The sequence below is a fragment of the Halichoerus grypus genome, chromosome X (genome assembly GCF_964656455.1).
Source record: "Halichoerus grypus chromosome X, mHalGry1.hap1.1, whole genome shotgun sequence".
NCBI classification, from domain to species: Eukaryota; Metazoa; Chordata; class Mammalia; order Carnivora; family Phocidae; genus Halichoerus; species Halichoerus grypus.
In genome coordinates, this window is record NC_135727.1 from 96560227 (window position 1) to 96568006 (window position 7780).

Sequence of the window (7780 nt, forward strand, 5' to 3'; positions counted from 1 at the left end):
AACGTCAGAATATTCATTATTCTGAAAAAAAAAAAGAATATTCATTATTCTGCACAAATCAAACTCTGACTTCAAACATACACATGTTCCTCTTTGTGATTTTGATGAAGTCTCTATGTGTGGGTAATAGGGCATAATTTATACTCAGCGTCTAAGAGAGAAAGCTACATACTGGCACCATGGAAATAGAGCTGTCTTTGGTTCCAAAATTGTTCAACCTCTATTTTGAATGAAGCAACCATGACTCACTTGCAGTCTGGAACAGTTACTTCACCGTTCTGTGTTTCAGTTTCCTCATTGATAAAATAAGGGTAATGAGAGCCATCCCCTGAGTACTGCGAATGGGTAATAGGACATTATTTTATCTGGGTGAAGGGAGAAAACTACAGAGAGGGGAAATAGCAAATCAAATTATTATTTCAGTCATTCAGAAGATGTTCACTGAGGGGCACTGAGTGGCTCAGTTGGTTAAGTATCTGACTCTTGACTTCGGCTCAGGTCATGATCTCAGTGTCTGTGAGATCGACCCCTGCATCCGGCTCCATGCTTAACAGGTAGTCTGCTTCTCTCCCTCTCCCTCTTCTTCTGCCCCTCCCCCAACTTACACGTGCACATGCTTGCTCTCTCCCTCTCAGATAAATCTTAAAAAAAAGATGTTTAGTGAATACCATGCTAAGGGCTGGGTATGGGGGGAGGGGACACATAAGTTTAAAACATGGCCTCTGCCATTACAGAACTGGGGAGATATGACATACACACAAAAAGATCATTAACCCAACATGGGTTATATGTAGTAAATACGAGGCAATATGTAGTAAATCTAGACTATGAGACTGTGAGCTCCTCGACTGCAGGGCCTGCATTCTGTCCATCTTAGTAAATGTGGAGTAAATGAATGAGTGGTACCAAAAGTGAAGTAGCTCTTCTAAGGAGGAAGATATGGTAGGCTAGAAAGTTCTGGAAGCCTTTAAATTTGGAACTTGAGCCAAACCTGGAGACATGGATAGGAGTCAGACAATCAGAGAGGAGGGGAAAGGCTGTTTTTGGCTGTGGGAATGAGCGAGAAGACACCTAGTATGTGGATACATAGGGGCTAAGGGGTAAGAATGGCCAAGGAGCTTTTGGAAGCAGTGAGTTTGGGAAACAGTGACTGGAGAGGACGGTTCATTTGTTCATTCAGGAAAACCCACAATGCAGAGATACAGTGGTGAATGAGCAAGACACCAGTCCTTGATGTCATGGGACTGCCTGTCTGTTGACCATGGTGTTTAAATATATGTTTAGAAAAGTAGAGGAGTGGGGCGCCTGGGTGGCTCAGTCGGTTAAGCATCTGCCTTCAGCTCCGGTCATGATCTCAGGGTCCTGGGATCAAGCCCCACATCAGGCTCTACCCTTAGTGGTGAGTCTGCTTCTTCCTCTTCTTCTGTGATCTCTCTCACTTTCACTGTCTCTCTCTCAAATAAACAAAGTCTTTAAAAAGAAAAAAAAAAAAGAAAAGAAAAGTAGTGGAAGATAAAAAGGTAGGTGGAAAAGATCTATTGGGACCGATCATGGAGAATGAAGCATTTGGACTTTATTTTGTAAGCATTGAGGAGCAACTAAAGATTTCTTAGCAGGGGAGTGACAAGAGGAAACGCTATATTTGGGATATAAATCTGTCCTTGCTGCTGTCTCAGCTCGGGCTACTATATCAGAATACCATGGACTGGAGAGCTTATAAACAACAGGCATTTATTTCTCACAGTATTGGGAGGCTGGAAATCTAAGATGAAGATGCTGGCCGATTTGCTGTCTAGTGAGAGCCCACCTCCTGGTTCCTAGATGAGCCCACTTCCTGGTTCCATGTGGGGACATGGTGGAAGGGGCAAGAGTGTTATCTGGGCCTCTTTTATAAGGACACTGACACAGTTCATGAGAGCGCCACCCTCAGGACCTACTTACCTCCTCCAAATACCATCACATTGGGGATTAGGCTTCAACATATGAATTTGGTGGGGCAGGGGGGCACAAACATTTAATCTATAACAGTTATGTTCAGTTATGGGTTGGGGCACAAAGAAACTGAGGCTGGGCAGCTAGATGTCAACCGTCTCTGGACCAAACTGTAGTAGGACTAGGAAGGAAGGAGAATGTAAGGCGGGGACATCACCCAGGGAGAACTGACAAGACGAAGTATTGATTAGACATGAACACAAAGAACACTCAGGTTTTGAGCCTCAATTGTTTGTTATAATAATAATTTGTTCAGTTCTATATAAGCAAGATCGGGCCTTACACTTTAAAAAAAATTCTTGGAGCAGAAACGTGGCTTAAACCAATGGTTTGATTCTCTCTTCTCACCGAAGGATCTCTAGGTTCCTCCCAAATGCGTCATGGGACATACTTTTCCAGTTACCTGGGTAGGGAACATCATACTCTATTTGGAATATAGACCACTGTGTAATAAATCTTGTCTTGTCTTCCTCGAAGAGTCAGTGCAAAATGAGGCAGCTTGTCATGTGAGTCAAGTCCTTTAAGCTTCTCAGATGAATGTTGCTATATTAGGACCAAGGACTGTTACGCAACAAGTCCCGGCTATACCTTTCCTTGATGCTTGTACTTCACGGTGAAGACCACCTGTTGAACTAACAGGTGTTATTTTATTTTTGTAAAATGATCACATTCAAGGGTGAATTCTTGGCTAGTCTCACGGAATCTCAGTTTTGGTATTAGTCATCTGGGGATGTGGAAAGAATGTTCTAGAAAATGAACCAGCAGTAATTTTGATGAAAAGAATGGATGGAAATGTTTTTCCATGATACACTATGACCTATGTAGAGCTAGAATAATGCTAGGATTTCAACTGGTTCATAACTGACAGTCCCTCAGAAGCTGTGTGAAGGAGATAAGCAAGGAACAGCCTTCCCCACCTCCCCAGGCCAGAGCAGGTGCTCTGTCTTGTGCTCCCACAGCCTGTTTTACATCCCTTACTACACTCTGATGGAAGGCATGTGCTCCATGTCCCTCTTCCCATAAAACTATGAACCCTTGGAGGCAACCATATTTTATTCCTTTTCAGATCACTAGTACCTGGAACATAGTAAGTGCTCAATAGACATTGCCTGGATGGACAGATGGGTGGATGAAATAAGTAGTTGCCCTTATTTGGCATGGAATACAGGGCAGGCCAGGAGAGCACTATTATTTTTTTTAACTTTAAAATAAAACCACATTGAAATTAAAAACTTTGCTCTGCCAAAGACCCTGTGAAAGACTGAGAGAAAATATTTGCAAATCACACATCTAACAAAGGGCTTGTATCTAAAATATATGAAGAACTTTCAAAACTCAACAATGGTAATGTTCCAATTAGAAAATGGGCAAAAGATGGGCGCCTGGGTGGCTCGGTTGGTTAAGCGACTGCCTTCGCCTCAGGTCATGATCCCGGAGTTCCGGGATCGAGTCCCGCATCAGGCTCCCTGCTCAGCAGGGAGTCTGCTTCTCCCTCTGCTCCTCCCCCTGCTTGTGTTCTCTCTCTCTCTCTCTCTCTCTCTCAAATAAATAAATAAATAATCTTTAAAAAAAAGAAAATGGGCAAAAGATATCAACAGATATTTCACTGAAGAGGATATATAGATGGCCAACGAACACATGAAAAAATTTCAATTGATATCATCAGTCATTAGAGAGATACAAATTAAAACCACAATGAGAAAGCACCACACACCTGCCACAATGGCCAAAATAAAAAATACCAATAATACCAAATGCTGGAGAGGATGTAGGGACACTGGATCTCTCATACAGTGCTGGTGGGAATGTAAAATTGTATAGCCACTCTGGCAAATGGTTGGGCAGGTCCTTTTATTTTTTATTTTTTTTAAAGGTTTTATTTGTTTATTTGAGAGAGAGAGAGAGAGAGCACAAGCGGGGGGGGGGGGGGCGATGTGCAGAGGGAGAAGCAGACTCCCCACTGAGCTGGGAGCCTGACGCAGGGCTCGATCCCAGGACCCTGAGATCATGACCTGAGCCAAAGGCAGATGCTTAACTGACTGAGCCACCCAGGCACCCCTGGGCAAGTCCTTTTAAAACTAAAAATGGATTAACCTTATGACCCAGCACTTGCACTCAGGCATTTATCCTAGAGAAATGAAAATTTATTTTCTCGTGTAAACTTCTACACAAACGTTCTTAGCAGCTTTATTTGTAATAGCCAAAGATTGAAAGCTATCCAAAATGTCCTTCAGTGGGTAACTGACTAAACTATGGCACATCCATACCATGGAATAGGACTCAACAATAAAAAGGAATGAGGGGCACCAGAGCATGTGACTCTTGATCTCAGAGTTGTGAGCTCAAGCCCCATATTGGGCATAGAGATTACTTAAAAAAAATTTTTTTAATTAAAAAAAGGGAACAGTTTAAAAAAATAAAAAGGAATGAACAATTGTTATGCACTGAACATTTGTGACCCCCCAAAGTTCATGTGTTGAAGCCTTAACCCCCAATGTGATGGTATCTGGAGATGGGGGGGCCCTTGGGAGGTCATTAGGTTTAGAGGAGGTTATGAGGGTGGGGCCCTGAAGATGGGATCGGTGCCCTTGTAAGAAGAGACACCAGGGGTGCCTGACTGGCTCAGTCAGTACAGCACGCCACTCTTGAGTTCAAGTCCCGGGTTGCGTGTAGTGATTACTAAAAAATAAATAAGTAAACTTGTTTTAAAAAGCTAATCTTGGGACACCTGAATGGCTCAGTTGGTTAAGAGTCCAACTCTTGAGGGGCGCCTGGGTGGCTCAGTCGTTAAGCGTCTGCCTTCGGCTCAGGTCATGATCCCAGGGTCCTGGGTTCGAGCCCCACATCGGGCTCCCGGCTCAGCAGGAAGCCTGCTTCTCCCTCTCCCACTCCCCCTGCTTGTGTTCCCTCTCTCACTGTGTCTCTCTCTGTCAAATAAATAAATAAAATCTTTTAAAAAAAAAGAAAGTCCAACTCTTGATTCTGGCTCAGGTCGTGCGCCAGAGCTCAGGGTTGTGAGATCGAGCCCCGTGTCAGGCTCCACACTCAGTGGGGAGTCTGCTTGAGATTCTTGCCCTCTCCCTGCCCCCTGCCCCTCCTCGTGCATACTCTCTCTCTCTAAAGTAAATAAATAAAATCTTAAAAAAAAAAATTTTTTTTAAAAAGCCAATCTCAAAGTTTATATACTACATGGTCTCATTTGTATGACATTCACAAAATAACATAATCCTGGAGGTGGAGAACAGCGTAGTATTGCCGGGGCGGGGGGGGGGGGGGGGCGCGGGGAAAGGAGTGGGTATGGCTATAAAGGGTTAATCCGAAGGCGCATCGTGGAGATGGGAGAGCTCAGTGTCTTGGTGGTTACACCAAGCTACGTATGTGATAGCATTGCATGGAGCTACACAGAGAGACACACACAACTGAGTGCTTGCAGAACTGGTGAAATCCGAATGACGTCTGTGGATTACACACTTCCCCACTTTCATTTTGTACTATAGTTATGCAACTCCTGTGAATCTATAATATTTCAAAATTAGAAGTTTTTTTTTAAAACAGAAACCAGTCAGCACTTCTGACTTGCAGCGTTGTTTTTTTCTTTATGTGAGCCCTCTCTTTTAAATACCTGCTTCTTATATCCTGATTTGTGAGAACTTGAGGCAATTAAAATATATCCAGAGCCTTCAAAGGTGCCTTTAAAGTCGCAATTCTTTTGTTATTGTTTTGTGGTGCTAACAGCAGGAGGAGATTTCATTTAAAGGCCCAGTATCACTTGCTTTCTTCCTGGTTATCATAATACTGATAGCCTTCTTCTTTGGTAAATTCTTCTGACGAATGTTGAGTGAAGTATTTTCGGAGGATCCTGGAAGATTTAATGGAGTGTCCGGAAATGTAAACTAGTCAGCAATGTACATGCTAAACTTTCCTTTCGTCCTTTCCCCCAAAGGTTTATTGGATAATTATGCTTTTCAATTAACCGAACTTTAATAGCAGGCAGGGCTCTTTACTTGGTAGTTAATTAACCATCACAACCTCCTTGTATTATATCTTGACCTCATCACAGGGACAACTGGAGAACTGTCTTCGTCCATTCGGGCTGCTCTGAGGAAATACCACAGATGGGTGGCTTATGAACAACATGAATGTATTTCTCATGGTGCTGGAGGCTGGCCGTGCAAGATCAAGGCTCTGGCAGATTCGGTGTCTGGTGAGGTCCCGCTTCCTGGTTCCTAGATGATTATCTTGCTGTGTCCTCACAGAGGGCTAGGGACCTCTCTGGGGTCTCTTTTATAAACCTACTCACCTTCCAGAGGCCCTGCCTCCTAATGTCACCACACAGGAGTGTAAGGTTTCAATATACAGTAAGGACATTTCTCCTACGTCCTCCAGTTTGAGGGGACCCAACCCCAGTTGGCTGGGAAAGCAAAGAGAAAAGAAAGGCAAGTGCCCTTAGCGGAAATGTTTCTGAAGGAAGACCCGAGAGTTGGTGGCTCTGGAAATGGGATCAGGCCCCTCTTCTTGTTCTGCTCCTGCCTTTCCCGCCGTCACTGTCACCATCACTGCTTCCAAGGGACCAACCATTGGTCCTCCAGCCCAGCACTGCTGCGGAAGGACAGGGGGAGGTAAACCACTGCTGCTGTCTCCGGCCTTCTCTGGCTGCCTGCTTACGTCTTCTTGATGCCCTTCAGGAGCCCAGCTCACAGGCACCTTTGTCACTTCTGAGTTCCCTCTGCTGTGTGATGCCCCTTGGCAGTGCCGAAAATAGGGTTTGTGCCACCCAGGGTTCCGACCAAAGCCTTCCAAACCAAAAAAGTTTTGTTATATCCTCGGGGATCAAACCGGTAAGAGATCACAAATGTTTGATGTTAATATACACGGTGTCCATGAAGTCTGGAAACGTAGGTACCTTTTTTTCCCCTCCCCCCGAAGATGTCCTTGACATCTTTTTCATTCATATAGACTGAAAAACATTCTATATTTTTGCCTGTTTCCAGCCTGGACGAATACCCTGTGTAGTTAGCTAGGGTGTAACTCAATTACAGCATGAATGGAGTTGTTTTCAGTCTGGCTATTTATAGTATCCCTGTGGGTTACCTGACTCCAAGCTACTCAGTTTCAGGACTTCTAAGTCATAGATTCATTCACCGGGCAGACATTTTCGAGGGCCATCTGTTTCAAGACAGCATTCCAGGTAGGAGGAGGAAAGCAACTCCCAAGGTTGACTATCTGCCTTGTAGGGGGCCCTGACCCCTCGAACCAATTCTCTGTGTTGTATCAGGCTCCTCTAACGTGACCACGTGTTTGTTCTTCTGAGGGGAAGGAATTGGTGAAGCTGGGATCTCAAAGCCAGCTTGATGACTCTGTTGTCCTGATTGCCTTAATTTGTGTGACTGTTCAACGGTGAGTCTACCAGCCTCATCATAAACAACAATCCAGGGAAAGGTCACCAAGAAAGTGAGTGCTCTCTTAAAGTCATTTCAGTAGCGCAAGGAATCTCAAGCAGTGTGCCCAGATGGTCTTCCTTTACTCAATTCCCTAAGCCAGCCTCTGAAAAACACCTGCACTGTTCTGTGTCTCCAGAAGGACCCAATTCTTCGAGATCGTAGAGAAACCTGTAACAGATTTCAACTTATAGCAGTGAAATTGTAGAGACAGGAACCTGCTTTTCCAGTAAGCTGTGGGACATTGGCCCAGAGATACTTCTGGAGTTCCACCAAGGCTGCCCTACCAGAACGCCACAGAGAGCTAATGTTACCTTTATTCATTCAAGAGGTTAATTTCTTTCTTTTTT